We start from the raw sequence: 19,624 nt of genomic DNA on the forward strand, positions 1-19,624 counted from the left end.
CACAACTCAAACTATATATATTTTGGAATCAACCTCAACCCTGTATAGCTAACTCCAACATTCACATATAGAGTGTCTATGGTTGTTCCGAAATATATATAGATGTGTCGACATGATAGGTCGAAACATTGTATACGTGTCTATGGTATCTCAAGATTACATAATATACAATACAAGTTGATTAAGTTATGGTTGGAATAGATTTGTTACCAATTTTCACGTAGCTAAAATGAGAAAAATTATCCAATCTTGTTTTACCCATAACTTATTCATTTTAAATCCGTTTTGAGTGAATCAAATTGCTATGGTTTCATATTGAACTCTATTTTATGAATCTAAACAGAAAAAGTATAGGTTTATAGTCGGAAAAATAAGTTACAAGTCGTTTTTGTAAAGGTAGTCATTTCAGTCGAAAGAACGACGTCTAGATGACCATTTTAGAAAACATACTTCCACTTTGAGTTTAACCATAATTTTTGGATATAGTTTCATGTTCATAATAAAAATCATTTTCTCAGAATAACAACTTTTAAATCAAAGTTTATCATAGTTTTTAATTAACTAACCCAAAACAGCCCGCGGTGTTACTACGACGGCGTAAATCCGGTTTTACGGTGTTTTTCGTGTTTCCAGGTTTTAAATCATTAAGTTAGCATATCATATAGATATAGAACATGTGTTTAGTTGATTTTAAAAGTCAAGTTAGAAGGATTAACTTTTGTTTGCGAACAAGTTTAGAATTAACTAAACTATGTTCTAGTGATTACAAGTTTAAACCTTCGAATAAGATAGCTTTATATGTATGAATCGAATGATGTTATGAACATCATTACTACCTTAATTTCCTTGGATAAACCTACTGGAAAAGAGAAAAATGGATCTAGCTTCAATGGATCCTTGGATGGCTCGAAGTTCTTGAAGCAGAATCATGACACGAAAACAAGTTCAAGTAAGATCATCACTTGAAATAAGATTGTTATAGTTATAGAAATTGAACCAAAGTTTGAATATGATTATTACCTTGTATTAGAATGATAACCTACTGTAAGAAACAAAGATTTCTTGAGGTTGGACGATCACCTTACAAGATTGGAAGTGAGCTAGCAAACTTGAAAGTATTCTTGATTTTATGAAACTAGAACTTTTGGAATTTATGAAGAACACTTAGAACTTGAAGATAGAACTTGAGAGAGATCAATTAGATGAAGAAAATTGAAGAATGAAAGTCTTTGTAGGTGTTTTTGGTCGTTGGTGTATGGATTAGATATAAAGGATATGTAATTTTGTTTTCATGTAAATAAGTCATGAATGATTACTCATATTTTTGTAATTTTATGAGATATTTCATGCTAGTTGCCAAATGATGGTTCCCACATGTGTTAGGTGACTCACATGGGCTGCTAAGAGCTGATCATTGGAGTGTATATACCAATAGTACATACATCTAAAAGCTGTGTATTGTACGAGTACGAATACGGGTGCATACGAGTAGAATTGTTGATGAAACTGAACGAGGATGTAATTGTAAGCATTTTTGTTAAGTAGAAGTATTTTGATAAGTGTATTGAAGTCTTTCAAAAGTGTATAAATACATATTAAAACACTACATGTATATACATTTTAACTGAGTCGTTAAGTCATCGTTAGTCGTTACATGTAAGTGTTGTTTTGAAACCTTTAGGTTAACGATCTTGTTAAATGTTGTTAACCCAATGTTTATAATATCAAATTAGATTTTAAATTATTATATTATCATGATATTATCATGTATGAATATCTCTTAATATGATATATATACATTAAATGTCTTTACAACGATAATCGTTACATATATGTCTCGTTTAAAAATCATTAAGTTAGTAGTCTTGTTTTTACATATGTAGTTCATTGTTAATATACTTTATGATATGTTTTCTTATCATAGTATCATGTTAACTATATATATATATCCATATATATGTCATCATATAGTTTTTACAAGTTTTAACGTTCGTGAATCACCGATCAACTTGGGTGGTCAATTGTCTATATGAAACATATTTCAATTAATCAAGTCTTAACAAGTTTGATTGCTTAACATGTTGGAAACATTTAATCATGTAAATATCAATCTCAATTAATATATATAAACATGGAAAAGTTCGGGTCACTACAACATTGCTCTTAGCGGTCAACTAGATTACATCACCCTACATCACATGAAAGGCAATTCGTTAGTTTAACCGGTACAAAGCCACGGTACATAGTAGGCTAAGACATGAGAATAAAGGAGCGGTTGCAGAAAATTAGAAAATTAGGGTAAGTTGGAGAATGAGGGTTAACGAAAGTGTAAGTCGTATATTGCATACAATGTTGCTCCTATTTAAATGGCTACTTATCATTACAGGTAAATAATAAACATAAGTCTGAGAGACCTTTTAAATACAATTATAACCAAAGTGTTGCACACACCCTAAAAACCAAGGTTGATAACCTTTATTTGTGGGTAAATACCTTCTAAATCTATGACCTTTATGTAGGTTAAAACGGTCTAACAGTAAACACGGTCGAAAGTAAAGCACTGAATAAGTATGAGGAATAGTCCACTGTGAAACAATATCATTTTTTCAAAAATAGATTTAACCTCTGTTTATCAATAAAACCTGTAATAGGATATAGTTTTGACCAATAGTGTATAAGTATCATTCACCTATTTGAACCTCAGCCAGTAATTAGATATTCATTTAGAACTAAGCTTATAATAATGCAACAAAATTACCCAATGTAAATGCAAATCAAAAGTTAATTTGTAGACCTGCTCATCTGAAGCGATGAAGTCTGTGCTCAGATACGTGTCGTAGGTGGTATACGTATCCCAACTTCTACATATCATGAGTTTCACCTCAGCTTCCTTGCCAATTTCGAGCTGCCTAAGAAAGGCGTATGGTTTTCTCTCAACACTGCCGGCGGGTGTTTCTTTAGCATGTGCCATTGTAATATTATTAATTTACTATTCTGTTGCAGGTGATATTGTAGACAATACTGAGTGACCTTGCAATTTATACCCATCCGAAACATGTATCTGGTAATGCAGGAAACCAATGGGCTCTTCAACAGACGAATTGAATTAAAAGATTCAATTGGACAAACGAAGGGCTCTGCAATAGGCACATTCAATTCAGATATTGAATTGGAGTAATAGGAAACAGAGTAACCGTCCAATTTTTTACCAAACCAAATATCTTGAATTAAAATTGACTGTAATATAGGATTTGAATTGGGTTCGCCATGGGAAAATTAGGGTTTGCCGGATACAGATCTGGGATGAAGGGAGGTGGATGATTGATTTAGGGGGAAGATAGGGTTCATGCAGAAGATGCAATTGCATAACCGTCGAACATGATTCTGTAATTAAAGTCGAATAGGGAGAAGAAACGGTGAAGACATAAGAGTTGTGGCCAGTAGCGGGATAAATGGATTTAATTAAATAAATTTATCAGTTTTATATGTAATTTACAATCCTTTTTATGGATGAATTGAATTTTTATTTTTATATATATATTAATATAGTAAAGGTATTTAAATTGGAATTAGCATGGAAAAACTTATTAAAATTGCAATTGTAGGAATAAATACCATGGAATTAATTATGCTGGTTTATGACACAGGGTGTCAATATTTAGGTAGTAATAGATTCTACATTAAAAAGTCACAGGCGGCTTAATAAAATTGTTTTTTCAATGCTAGAGATGCTGCAGATGCAGTCGAAATTGGTATTTGCGAGCCCTAATTCTGGGGATTTGAAAACTGGGAGCGAGAAGTTAGTATGTAAAAGCCCTAATTTGAGCATGAAGAAGGACATAACAGATTTGGGAGACAGGAGTGAGTTGGTAACTGTCCCCATCTTTTTACGGAAGATAAGTCATGGGAGTACTTTAACTACCTTGAGAAAAACATCCCGTGGACCAGACCTACCATTCGTGTCTTTGGTAGACAATGTCTTCAGGTATTATTTCTTATTTCAAATCGGCCAAAGTCGGTTAAAGGTAGTTCAAATCATACAATATTGTTTTTTTTTGTATTGATTAACCTGTTGGTTGTGTTTCCAGCCTAGAGATGTATGCTATATAGCAAGTAAAGGATTGAAGGACTATAGTTATAGTGGGTATACGCCACAAACGTATTGTTGGGATGATTACCCGCCGCTCATGGAGATTCTGGATGAAGTAACTTAAAAGAAAATAAGTTTTTTTTTATTATTTACTTTGTTGATCGATCGACTGTTGAATGGGTGCACATTAGTTACATTCGTTGGTTTTTATTTTAGGTATAAAAAGCAGTTCCTGAGAGTCGGTTCAACAGCTTACTTTTGAATCGATACAAGACTGGTAATGACTATGTTAGTTGGCATGCTGATGATGAGAAGGTTTATGGGCCCACACCAAATATTGCCTCCATATCCTTTGGTTGTGAGCGCGATTTCTTGTTGAAGAAAAATCCTAAAAAAACTAGTAGTAAGAAACCTCAAGGTACGTACACACACGGTACACGTGTCTCATATATATAATGTGTGTATATAATATTTTTTACTAAATTCTGTTTCTGTGGATGATGTAGCTGAAGTTGAAGTTGATGGAGAGGCGGAAAGTAAGCGAGCTAAGATTAATGGTGAAGAGGAGAAGTACAATTTCAAGTTGAAACATGGATCGTTGTTGATGATGAGGGGCAATACACAACGTGACTGGCTACACTCGATTCCTAAACGAGTTATGAAAGTAGCTATGTCTACACGAATTAACCTAACCTTCAGGATGGTTTTGTAGATATCTTGTTGTTTCACTCCATGTCTTGAGCCCTGCACTTTGTTGACCTTAAATAAAAAAACTGATCCCCTTTTTCTATTGTTAGTTTTTATTCAAAGTCGGGTTGTCGAATTGGGTGTAGAATTCCTAGGTTTAATTATCTGCGTCAACTCTGTTTTAGCGTATGAATCATCTAAGGTAATCTAATGTTCAAGTGAAGTATTGTTCAGCATTAGTAAATTTGAAGTTTCTTGATCTAGATTTTTGTGATGCATTGTGCTCACTGTTGCAAAACACGCCGTCTCGAGCCGTTGCGACGGTTTCGTGACTAGCCCGTCCCGTCCCGAAGAAAACCGTCTACTATGACAGTCAACGGTCAAAATTCAGGTCAAAGTTTTACAAAATTCGGAAAAGCAAGAAAGTCGATAAAATCGGTCAAATTTGTCGTATTTTAGTTTGAATTTTCTGTATTATATTAACGGTGATAGCGATCATGGGTACAAATTAGTCAATTAAAGTTGTTACTTTAAAATATGTACACATATATACATTTATATACTTATATATTTAAAAGTCAACTTTGGTCAACGTCCGTCTCGACCCCCGTCTCGAACGTCTCGACCTTTTTAGGACCCGACCGTCTCGACTCCGTCTCATATCTTTTGCAACATTGTTGTTTGATGACATGAACCCTTTTTTACTCGGCTGCCCAAACAGACCCGTACGCCCATTTTACTAACGAAAACACTTGGGGATGATCTGGTAACGGAAGCAACATAGAAGGATGTGTGATCTTTCATATTTGATCAAGCTTATTTCCGTCAACCGGTTTGAGAACAGTTCCCCGTTACCCGTGAGTATTCGTGCTCATAACGGGCGGATAAAATTGAAAAATAAACCAATGATTACGGATCGAGTAAAAATTTGTACCTTTAATAGGTCACGGGTGGGTTGCGAATATACCATACCCGTTGCGCCAGTCAAGATGGTCAAAGATTGCTGTAACTGTTCTGTTAAAAATGTTACAGAGATTTTTCTTTTTACCATTAAAACGTTTTTGAGATTTTAGTTAACAAATTTTGATGGCATTTCTCTTCTTTGATTAGTTAGAACATCAAAAAATCTTATGCTTATACCAGTTTGTTTACGTGACAACTTTAAAGTTCTAAAAGTTAAAAGTAGCGTTTATAATCTCGAGATCAGCTCTTTATATAGTTTAAAGTATTGGAAACCACCTAATTAACGCTCCATCAAATATTCTTTTCTTATTCTTAGGATACACTATATTTAGACATGATCATGTAATTATATAGTTTCCTTATTAACTTGATCTGTATCTGTATATGTACTCATTATTGGTACGTATGAAAATCATCTTTGATCACCAATTTCAATATGGTATCAAGAGCAGAAACCAAACCCTAAATATCTACACCATCATCGACAGCCACCCATGGGTGATAACACAAAAAAACAAATGAGGAAGAGGCAATCGACCACACCTCTCCCTACTATCTACACGCTTCCGATTACCCGAAACAAATGCAAGTGAACGACTTGCTTAACGATAGAAACTACAACGATTGGGCACAAGAAATGACGAATTTCTTGTTCGCTAAAAAAAAGATAGGATTCGTTGATGGCTCGATCAAGAAACCCTCAGAAGAATCAACAAAATATATGTCGTGGATGCGGTGTGACGCCATGATAAAAGGCTGGCTGACTACCGCCATGGAGAAGGAGATTCGCAGCAGCGTCAAATATACCAAAACATTGGCTGAGATGTGGAACGATTTGTCCGAACGATTTGGGAAGGAAAGTGCTCCTAAGGCATATGAATTAAAACGTTCTCTCACAGTGACCAGGCAGGAAGGATCGACAGTTTTAGCCTATTACACGAAACTTAGAAGTGTATGGGATGAACTGGAGTCCGTATTACCCATGCCCCATTGTACTTTCAATAGTTGCACATGCGAACTCGGAAAGAAACTTGAAGATTTTAAGGAAAAGGAGAGAATGTAGCAGAAGATGAACAACAACGGGCCATTAACTCCACTAAACGAACAACACAAGAACCGGCTGCTTTTCAGGCAACATACCAAGGAAGACAACATGAGAAGAGATGGCCAAGGAATGATAAAAGCACTCTCAATGACAAAGAAGAGAAATACGGTATTTGTGGTAAGGAAGGACACAATGACAATGGATGCTTCAAGAAGATTGGATACCCGGAATGGTGGCCGGGAAAGGCAAAGAAGGACAAGCCAAAGCCAATGGCAGCAATGGTTAAGACAAAGATTGGATCAGGGACGTGTCCAATACCGGGCATAACGGAGGAGCAATACAACAGCTTCTTGAAACTTTTTGCAAAGGAACCCGCATCGGCTAATATGGCAGGTAGAACAGATTTTAACGATGAATGGGTCGTTGACACGGGTGCGACTGAGCACATTACGCATAAAGAACATCTTTTGGAAAACTTGAATGTAAATGCGTTTGAATTACCCGTCACGATCCCTAATGGCGAATCCATTCCTGTTAAAGGGAAGGGCGACTTGACACTGTGGGGAACCCAAATGATTAAAGGAGTTCTTTTTGTACCAAATTTTAAATGCAATTTGTTATCAAACCGTGGAACTAAATTGCGCCATGACTTTCTTTCCTTATTTTTTCGTGTTACAGGGACTGGAGACGGGGAACTTGATTGGAACGGGTAACTGTCGTGGCGGTCTCTATCGAATGGGGGTGCGGAATGAAGGCAGAAGAGGAATGATGGTAACAGCTGACTCCTGGCACAAACGTCTTGGGCATGCTCCGCATGAAAAACTTTCTCATGTTAAAATTCTCAAAGATGTTTCTTTAAGTTTTAAAGACAAGTTTTTTGATTCTTGTAATAAAGCGAAACTCACTCGTTTGCCTTTTTCGGTGAGTTCTATAAAAACAAATGAATGTTTTGATTTAATCCATTGTGACATTTGGGGAAAGTATAGGAAACAGTCCCTTACAGGAGCCAATTATTTCTTGACAATAGTTGACGATTACAGTCGTGTTGTGTGGGTTTATTTACTCAAAAACAATTATGAGGCTAGTGAATGCTTGATCAATTTTTATAACATGATCAGTGTTCAATTTGGTAAGACCATAAAAAGAATTAGATGTGATAATGGTAGAGAGTTTGTCTCTAATTATATGAGTCAATTCTATGCCAAACAAGGGATCGTCTTAGAAACGACTTGCCCTCACACCCCACAACAAAACGGGGTCGTGGAACGAAAACCTAGACACCTTTTGGAAATTGCTCGGGCTTTGCGGTTTGAGGCTAGTCTACCTAGTATTTTCTGGGGAGAATGTATTCTAACCGCAACGTATATAGTGAATAGGTTGCCATCTAAAGTCATAGCTAACCGAACCCCTTATGAAATTTTGCTTGGTCGAAACCCCGAGTATGATCACATGCGGATTTTTGGTTGTTTGGCCTATTATAGAAACACCGAGACCAATGGGGACAAATTTGAGCCAAGAGGCAAGTCAGGCGTATTTTTAGGCTATCCTAATGGGAAAAAGGGTTATAAAATTTATGACTTAGAACAAAGGAAAATGGTGATAACAAGGGATGTCAGTTTTTTTGAAAGTGTCTTCCCTTTTTCAAAACTTGAATTGAACCAGACCCAAGAACCTGAGATCTTCGACCAAATGAATCAATGCTATGATGAAGCAATTGATGGTACGCAAATAGGGGGAGTAATGTAGTGACCCGTCCTAATCCATCTGGAAGAAGTCTTCAACAGTTGGTCCCATTGCGAGGTTCTGACTTCTATATGCCATGAACGACTCCATGTAGTATGAGCAAATGCACAGCGGAAGATTTCTTTCATACCTGAGAATAAACATGCTTTCAAGTGTCAACCAAAAGGTTGGTGAGTTCATAAGTTTATCATAAAACAATAAAATTCATCATTTTGATAGACCACAAGATTTCCGTTTATAAATATATGTACACTCGCAAGTGTATAAAAATATTCTATAAGCTGTAGGCACCTGATAACAAGCCTTAACGTTCATGTTTTACCCTCTGAAGTACACCAGATCAGGTGTGTTTAAAATAACCTTGAAATACTAAAGCATCCCATAGTCAGGATGGGGTTTGTCAGGCCCAATAGATCTATCTTTAGGATTCGCGCCTACCGTACATAGACAAGTAGTTTAATGTTACCAAGCTAAGGGTATATTTCTGGTTTAAACCCACATAGAATTAGTTTTAGTACTTGTGCCTATTTCGTAAAACATTTATAAAACAACGCATTTATTCTCAGCCCAAAAATATATATAAAAAGGGAGTAATGAAACTCACCTAATGTATTTTGTAGTAAAAATACATATGACGACATTGAACAAGTGTAGGGTTGACCTTGGATTCACGAACCTATATCATTCGTATATATATTAAAACATATAATCGTAATTGAGCAAATTTATATATTTTGTTATTATACTTATTTGATATATATATATATAATTTATTTAACGTTATAATATTATATTAGTTAGAACATAATATTATGTAATATTAATATAACTTATAATGGATGTATTTTTTATAAAAATATCTTCTGTTTGTAAAAATTGATATTTATAATAATACAAAATTAAGAATAATGATAGTAATAATAATAGTAATATTACTAATAATGATATTGCTAAGAATAATTTATGTTAATACTGACACTTATAATAATAGTAGTCTTGTTAAGAATGATAATATTAATAATTGTATTACTTAATAATAATAAAATACTTTTATTGATAATAATATTAGTAACAACATTAATAATAATCATAATCATAATTGTAACTAGGGTTATGATAATAATAATAATAATAATAATAATAATAATAATAATAATAATAATAATAATAATAATAATAATAATAATAATAATAATAATAATAATACATGGTAACTAATACTTATATTAGTAATAGTAGTGGTAACAACTAATATTCATGATACTTACAATAATAATTCTAATATTTAATGGAAATAATAAAAAATAAAATAAAAATAACACTAATGATAAGTGTAATATTAACAATATCAATAATAATCATAACAATAATAATCATATCATATTAATAATAATAATAATAATAATAATAATAATAATAATAATAATAATAATAATAATAATAATAATAATAATAATAATAATAATAATAGTAATACTAGTAATAATAATTAATATTAATGAGTAATAAGAATAATAATAATAGGTAAATAAATAAGACTACCTCATAAATGAATTCCAACAAAAAAAAAATAGCCCATGTGTGGCTCGAGCCCGAGACCTCTTGTTACCCTGACACTCGTCCAAACCACTCTTCTGTCCTAGCACTTCTGTTTTAAAACCCCAGCATATTTTATTTAACTGTTTATTCTTAGTTCATATGTCTTTCTTCTTCTTCTCAAAATTGAATCGACCAAGTTTGATATATATAAAAAAACGTTTCTTAATTGATTTTAGAATTTATAACGATACAGAAGTGATTTGTTTGTGAATTAAATTACAAAAAAAATAAAAATAAAAGGGAACAAACTGGTACTGCTCGTCGAGCATATTAAGAGAAAAAAAATAATATGATTTTCGATTTTACTTGCTTTATAGCTAAAGACTATAACACGAAATAGTTTCCTAATCTCATATACAAACTATAGGAATCGTTATTTTAAATTAATTCAACACAGAAAACTCGAATTTGATTGAAGAACGAAGTTTGACTTTTTGAAAAACAAAACTTTGACTTGGAAATTCGAAGTCGATATAACGAATTGGGATTTAATATTTTGCAGAAAGTTTCACTAGAGGATTCCTAACACTTCTGCATTAATACATTTTAGTGTTGATTCGAATTTGAATTTATGGGTGAAAAGTTATCACAGATAAAAGAAATAAGAAAATGTGTTCTTGTTTTTCTGTTGTGATGTTCGATTGATAACCAATACCAGCAGTATATAAGATCTTAATTGAATTATTTGAGCAGTGGTTTGCTTGTTGTTTATTGATGGTGGTCGACACAAAGTTCCTGGACAAGAACAAGATGACAGAAAAAAAAATGAATCTGTTGGGGTAAACTAAATCACGCGTATGTACCTGATTGTATGATTACCTTTTTTTTAAAAATGTATTTATAATGATAATACTATTTAATAATTATATTAATAAAATCTGTTAATATCATAAAATAAAATAATAATAATAATCATAGGATTAATAATAATAATAATATCAATTAATAATAAAAATAATGTTAAATAATGAAGTATCAGTTTTAAATAGATTATTAATATTTAGTAAAAAAAAATTATAAACTTACCATTAGTTATTATTATTATAACAATAATAACTATAATATTACTATTAATAACAATTATAACACTAATAATCTTAGTATTATTCATGAATATAATGAGATTAATAATAATAGTACTATAACAATTTTTTTTTACATATATTAAATCCCATAACTGTAGATAGTAATATTAATAATACAAGTATTGATATTAGTATTGAAAGAAATAATAATATTATTATAACAACTATATTTTAATATCTATACTTATTATATTAAATTTTATTATTACAAGTTATTATTTACGTAATATATATATATATATATATATATATATATATATATATATATATATATATATATATATATATATATATATATATATATATATATATATATATATATATATATATATATATATTGAATACTTTTTATTCAAATATGGAATTTATATATCCATTTTTGTTATAACGTACTTATTCTATATATTATTTTGGCATTTTCTAATTTGAATTGATTAAAGTGTATTTTTATTAATTCAATTTATTATATATATCCTTATATTTATATTTATATTTATATATACACATCTATTTATAATTTATTTGTTCGTGAATCGTCTAAAATGGTTGAAGTCGAATGAATCTACAAAAATAGTTCAAAAATTTTGAGACGCAACATAACAGACTTTGCTTATCTTGTCGAAATCGTATAAAGATCAAGTTTAAATTTGGTCGAAAATTTTCGGGTCGTCACAGTATCTACCCGTTAAAGAAATTTCGTCCCGAAATTTGAGTGTGGTCGTCATGTTTAACACTAGAAATGTTTTCATGACAAATATAAGTTGATAAATAGAGTTTTATCATCATTGAGTAATATGGAATAAACAATTCGTTTATCTGAAGAGTACGAGTGAAGCTATCACAAAAGAGTGAAATGAATAAATGCAAGTTTGTCTTAACCTGTGACGTAGTCATGGTTGATTTCCGAAAATCAAGGAATTTAAAGAAAATCTTCGAGATCTAAAAGATTTGATTCTTCGGCGAATAAGGAAATTAAGATTTCTATAATTAAATGCGATCATTTGTCACGATTTGCTACGTCTGATATTTCCACTATAAATCCACCCTCCTCATTTCCTTTATATTTTGAGGTTCCATACTTTTGTTTTCTATTTTCGACTTTAAATCAAGCGAATAATGATCCAGAATTCGTAGGTATGAAGTTTTGAATGAACATGACTAATGTTCTAAGAGAGAAATTGTATTAGCACGATCTTGACTGGTTATATTTCCAGAATTCAAGAGAAAGAATAGAACTATCAAGAGAATATATTTTTGATATATATAGAGATTAGGTAGAATGTAAGAGTCGTGTAAATGGCATATGATGACGTTATAGTCTGTGAATCATCATGTTTCATTAGAAACTCAGCATAACTTACTGTAATATAATTACGTTGATCAAGTGTCATTATATTATACTAACTCATGCATCAGTTCCCAACATTACTTTAATAACATTCATATTTTAAGCTCGAAAATTTACAGAATATAGAAACTAATAGTTTCTCATATGATGTAACACTGATAGCTCAAAGAGATAAATGATTTCAGATAATATTAGTTATGAAAATATATTCAAAAATATCGAGGACATTTATAATGAAAGATACGATAATATCTTCGAATATCTAAGATCAGAGGATGATGGAAACTATTGTCCGCAAGGGTTTAGAGTAAGGAGCAAGATATTTGCTAAAGATTTCAGCAGGTATTTAATCATTTGGATTCTTTGATGTCAAACTTATTCTTTGTGATTTGTCCACGGCTTCCTTCATAGTTTCGCATAATCCGCTTTTCGGTACTAAATTTTCTATTGAGTGTTTCCAATACTCCATTCTTTATCATCAAACTTTCGACGGTTAAGGTCGTGTACAGTTTTTGCTGCTGTGTTCAGCTTGTACAGTTTTTGCTGCTGTATTCAGCTTTTTTTTCCTTCAAAATTTGTGGTATTGATTTGTAGACTGAGTGCTTTTCAGAATTTCAGAATTGAAGATCATAATTCTAAGAGATAAATGTTATATGTTTACATATAACTGTTGATGTAGACATGCTGCGAGATTTCAAAATACTGACTACTAATTCCCGGTAGTTGATATAGTAATTCTCGTTATAAGATGTAAATGAGTGAATAATAGTGTTTCACTGAATATAGTGATTTTTCGGAAAGTCAAAGATTAACAGAGTTGTTGGTAAATTTACTGCTAATGGGGTGAGATATAAACGGTTTCCTGGTATTGATGACGAAAGACAACTTATATATCAGGGTTATAATAAGCTAATTCGAGTGAAAAGTCGAAGTTGACTTGCTGGAGCTGTGACAAAATTGGCTAATTTGAAAAGAAATTGCAAAGTTATTTTCGGTAATAACAACGCCAAAGGAGCTAACACAAATACGTTTTAAATGCTTACTCAGGTTCCGAGTGTTTTTCGGTGCATAACTATATGCATAATCTTTCTTCTTGTAGATGAAGTGCGGTTGGTTCATCCTTTCGATTGAGGTGTTTTCGAGATTTACGAAAGGGTTGAACACAGATTGTAATCGTCAAGATACAAATGAGGTTTATGATGAAATCAAGTGACAAACTTGAAGAATTATTTAGTTTCATATGTTATAATCAGTATTTTAATTCATTTTAATTGTCCAATATCATTCGTCCACAGTCGATAGTCCACAGTTAACAGTCCAATCATTCATATATAGTTTAATATATAATATTCGAATTAATTAATATGTATCGTGACCCGTGTACATGTCTCAGATTCGATCATAACTCAAACTATATATATTATTGTAGAATCAACCTTAACCCTGTATAGCTAACTCCAGCATTACTGCATATAGAGTGTCTATGGTTATTCCAAATAATATATATAGATGCGTCGATATGATATGTCAAAACCTTGTATACGTGTCCCGATATTTAAAGTGCGTAAAATAAATAACAGGAATTAAATGATAATAAATAAAGTGCGTAAAGTAAATAACAGAAATTAAATGACGATAAATAAAATGCGATAATTAAATTGCGATAAAATAAAATGTAATCAGTTAGCTATGAACAGTTAGCTAAGATTTTGTTAGCGTGGTTTCTTAACAGAATTTCTCATAGTTAATTTGTTTGTTTCTAATAAATTTTATTTTGTCAAATGTTTTCTTCATTATGCCACTTGTTGGATTCTGATAGGTCAAAATTCAAATATGAAATTGAATGAAAATGGTTATTCTGCGGTGAACGGATACGTATATCAGTGGTTGTAAATAGGATAGTAAATGACTGTTGAATTAGATTTAAAATAATGTACAGTGTACTTATTAATGTGAAATCTAAATATTCCTCGGGTATTCCTACCCGTTAAAATATTTTCACCATTAACAGTTTGTACAAAAGAATTCTTAATTACAATCTTGATGAAAATATACTTGCATATATATTTTCTTCAGATGTAATCATGGATTTAATGAGTTAATATGATATTAATCTCGTTTGCTTTTCAGTTTGAGCTAGAATAAGTAATCTCTAAAACTATTAGGAACCATATATTCTTCGTATAATATTAATGAAGTTATAAATCAATACTTCATCGTTAATTGTTGTTGGTACTCCTTGGTATCTATGGTGCGTATGACGTTGATGTTCGTGTGACAGATTGTGATGTTGAGGTTTGCGATGCGGTTGTTGTTGGTAGTGGTAATAGTACTGTTGGCATTGATGATGGTGGTACTGATTATGCTGCTGGTGCTGCTGCTGGTGTTTGTAACCTTTGCATCATATTCTCCAAAGCCACTACCCGAGCACGAAGCTCGTTGACTTCTTCTATTACACCGGGGTGATTTTCAGTTTGGACGAGCAGATAAATATGATCTAGAATTTAGTATAGTATATAATCGTGACGAGATACTCTGGAAATGAGAGAGAAAATGGTGTTTCGGATAGGTTCGCCGGTAAGTGCTTCAGATTCTTCGCCAAGAGGGCAATGTGGTGGATGAAAAGGATCACCTTCTTCTTGTCTCCAATGACTAAGTATGCTACGAACCCAGCCCCAATTCATCCAGAATAGATAATGGCTGATTGGTTCGTCCATTCCAGTCACACTGCTTTCGGAGCTTGAGTGGGACTCCATGTCAGAATCCGAGGGACTTGAACTAGCGGCGAGTTCCATTTCGTACGATTGAATAAAGGATTTTTTGATATGCAATGATTTTCAGATCTCAAATGATATTCTTTTTACATAAAATACCTATATATAGTACAGAAGACCCCGTAGATTACGGAGGAAATTAAGGAAACGTGTCAGATAAAGTCTACAGTAACAGATATGCTAAGATATGAATTTATCTATGCACTGTCTATGCAATAGAGGCATTAAGACGTGTCTAGACTTTAAGGATAATAAGCAATTAATTTTCGACACGAAATGATAAGCAAAACTTTTGACATGCAGACACGGTCAAAGTCCAGACCCACTAATGCATCTAAAAAACTATCAGTTAGACACGCTAATGCAAGACCTGGTTCACTAAGACCACCGCTCTGATACCACCTTTAGTGACCCGTCCTAATCCATCTGGACGAAGTCTTCAACAGTTGGTCACATTGCGAGGTTCTCACTTCTATATGCCATGAACGACTCCATGTAGTATGAGCAAATGCACAGTGGAAGATTTCTTTCATACCTGAGAATAAACATGCTTTCAAGTGTCAACCAAAAGGTTGGTGAGTTCATAAGTTTATCATAAAACAATAAAATTCATCATTTTGATAGACCACAAGATTTCCGTTTATAAATATATGTACACTCGCAAGTGTATACAAGTATTCTATAAGCTGTAGGCACCCGGTAACAAGCCTTAACGTTCATGTTTTACCCTCTGAAGTACACCAGATCAGGTGTGTTTAAAATAACCTCGAAGTACTAAAGCATCCCATAGTCAGGATGGGGTTTGTCAGGCCCAATAGATCTATCTTTAGGATTCACGCCTACCGTACATAGACAAGTAGTTTAATGTTACCAAGCTAAGGGTATATTTCTGGTTTAAACCCACATAGAATTAGTTTTAGTACTTGTGCCTATTTCGTAAAACATTTATAAAACAGCGCATGTATTCTCAGCCCAAAAATATATATAAAAAGGGAGTAATGAAACTCACCTAATGTATTTTGTAGTAAAAATACATATGACGATATTGAACAAGTGTAGGGTTGACCTTGGATTAACGAACCTATATCATTCGTATATATATATTAAAACATATAATCGTAATTGAGTAAATTTATATATTTTGTTATTATACTTATTTGATATATATATAATTTATTTAATGTTATAATATTATATTAGTTAGAACATAATATTATGTAATATTAGTATAACTTATAATGGATATATTTTTTATAAAAATATCTTCTGTTTGTAAAAATTGATATTTATAATAATACGAAATTAAGAATAGTGATAGTAATAATAATAGTAATATTACTAATAATGATATTGCTAAGAATAATTTATGTTAATACTGATACTTATAATAATAGTAGTCTTGTTAAGAATGATAATATTAATAATTGTATTACTTAATAATAATATAATACTTTTATTGATAATAATATTAGTAACAACATTAATAATAATCATAATCATAATTGTAACTAGGGTTATGATAATAATAATAATAATAATAATAATAATAATAATAATAATAATAATAATAATAATAATAATAATAATAATAATAATAATAATAATAATAATAATAATACATGGTAACTAATACTTATATTAGTAATAGTAGCGGTAACAACTAATATTCATGATACTTACAATAATAATTCTAATATTTAATGGAAATGATAAAAAAAAAAAATAACACTAATGATAAGTGTAATATTAACAATATCAATAATAATCATAACAATAATAATCATAATAATAATAATAATAATAATAATAATAATAATAATAATAATAATAATAATAATAATAATAATAATAATAATAATAATAATAATAATAATAATAATAATAATAATAATAGTAATACTAGTAATAATAATTAATATTAATGAGTAATAAGAATAATAATAATAGGTAAATAAATAAGACTACCTCAGAAATGAATTCCAACAAAAAAAACAGCCCATGCGTGGCTCGAACCCGAGACCTCTTGTTACCCCGACACTCGTCTAAACCACTCTTCTGTCCTAGCACTTCTGTTTTAAAACCCCAGCATATTTTATTTAACTGTTTATTCTTAGTTCATATGTCTTTCTTCTTCTTCTCAAAATTGAATCGACCAAGTTTGATATATAAAAAAAAACGTTTCTTAATTGATTTTAGAATTTATAACGATACAGAAGTGATTTGTTTGTGAATTAAAATACAAAAAAAATAAATAAAAATAAAAGGGAACAAACTGGTACTGCTCGTCGAGCATATTAAGAGAAAAAAAATATGATTTTCGATTTTACTTGCTTTATAGCTAAAGACTATAACACGAAATAGTTTCCTAATCTCATATACAAACTATAGGAATCGTTATTTTATATTAATTTAACACAGAAAACTCAAATTTGATTGAAGAACGAAGTTTGACTTTTTGAAAAACAAAACTTTGACTTGGAAATTCGTAGTCGATATAACGAATTAGGATTTAATATTTTGCAGAAAGTTTCACTAGAGGATTCCTAACACTTCTGCATTAATACATTTTGGTGTTGATTCGAATTTGAATTTATGGGTGAAAAGTTGTCACAGATAAATGAAAGAAAAAAATGTGTTCATGTTTTTCTGTTGTGATGTTCGATTGATAGCCAATACCAGCAGTATATAAGATCTTAATTGAATTATTTGAGCAGTGGTTTGCTTGTTGTTTATTGATGGTGGTCGACATAAAGTTCCTGGACAAGAATAAGATGACAGAAAAAAAAAATGAATCTGTTGGGGTAAACTAAATCACGCGTATGTACCTGATTGTATGATTACCTTTTTAAAAAAAACATATTTATAATGATAATACTCTTTAATAATTATATTAATAAAATCTGTTAATATCATAAAATAAAATAATAATAATAATCATAGGATTAATAATAATAATAATATCAATTAATAATAAAAATAATGTTAAATAATGAAGTATCAGTTTTAAATAGATTATTAATATTTAGTAAAAAAAAATTATAAACTTACCATTAGTTATTATTATTATAACAATAATAACTATAATATTACTATTGATAACAATTATAACACTAATAATCTTAGTATTATTCATGAATATAATGAGATTAATAATAATAGTACTATAACAATTTTTTTTTACATATATTAAATCCCATAACTGTAGATAGTAATATTAATAATACAAGTATTGATATTAGTATTGAAAGAAATAATAATATTATTATAACAACTATATTTTAATATCTATACTTATTATATTAAATTTTATTATTACATGTTATTATTTACGTAATATATATATATATATATATATATATATATATATATATATATATATATTGAATACTTTTTATTCAAATATGGAATTTATATATCCATTTTTGTTATAACGTAATTATTCTATATATTATTTTGGCATTTTCTAATTTGAATTGATTAAAGTGTATTTTTATTAATTCAATTTATTATATATATCCTTATATTTATATTTATATATACACATCTATTTACAATTTATTTGTTCGTGAATCGTCTAAAATGGTTGAAGTCAAATGAATCTACAAAAATAGTTCAAAAATTTTGAGACGCAACATAACAGACTTTGCTTATCTTGTCAAAAATCGTATAAAGATCAAGTTTAAATTTGGTCGGAAATTTTCGGGTCGTCACAAGTACAAATGCAAGCAGATGAGAATAATATTGAATAGCCCATTACGAATGCATCTGATAACTCTTCTGACAGCAAAATGGAAGACATGGAACCAGAGTTTCATATGGAGGAAAATGAAGAGCAGACTAACGAAAATAATGTTGGTAACCACTCCAACGAAGGACACGATTTCGAAGAAGATAAACCGAAGAGATCACGGTTACAGCCCAAGCATTTAAAGGACTACCATGTCGAGCTCCCCCCTTCGATCGACCACACGCACTCAGTGACCAATCCATCAAGCTCCACGGTACATCCCTTATCGAATTATGTTTCGTATGATAAATTTTCTGATAATCATAAAGCTTTCTTGTCGGCCATCACGTACCATGATGAGCCTAAAACCTTTCAACAAGCAGCTAAAAGTGAATCATGGAGGGAAGCAATGAAAAGGGAGATAAAGGCCCTTGAACAAAATGGGACATGGACACTTGAAATGTTACCAGCAGGCAAGAAAGCGATTGACTCGAAATAGGTGTACAAGGTGAAGTTCAAACCAAACGGAGAGGTAGACAGACACAAGACAAGACTCGTAGCAA

The sequence above is a fragment of the Rutidosis leptorrhynchoides genome, chromosome 11 (assembly GCF_046630445.1).
Source record: "Rutidosis leptorrhynchoides isolate AG116_Rl617_1_P2 chromosome 11, CSIRO_AGI_Rlap_v1, whole genome shotgun sequence".
Lineage (NCBI taxonomy): Eukaryota > Viridiplantae > Streptophyta > Magnoliopsida > Asterales > Asteraceae > Rutidosis > Rutidosis leptorrhynchoides.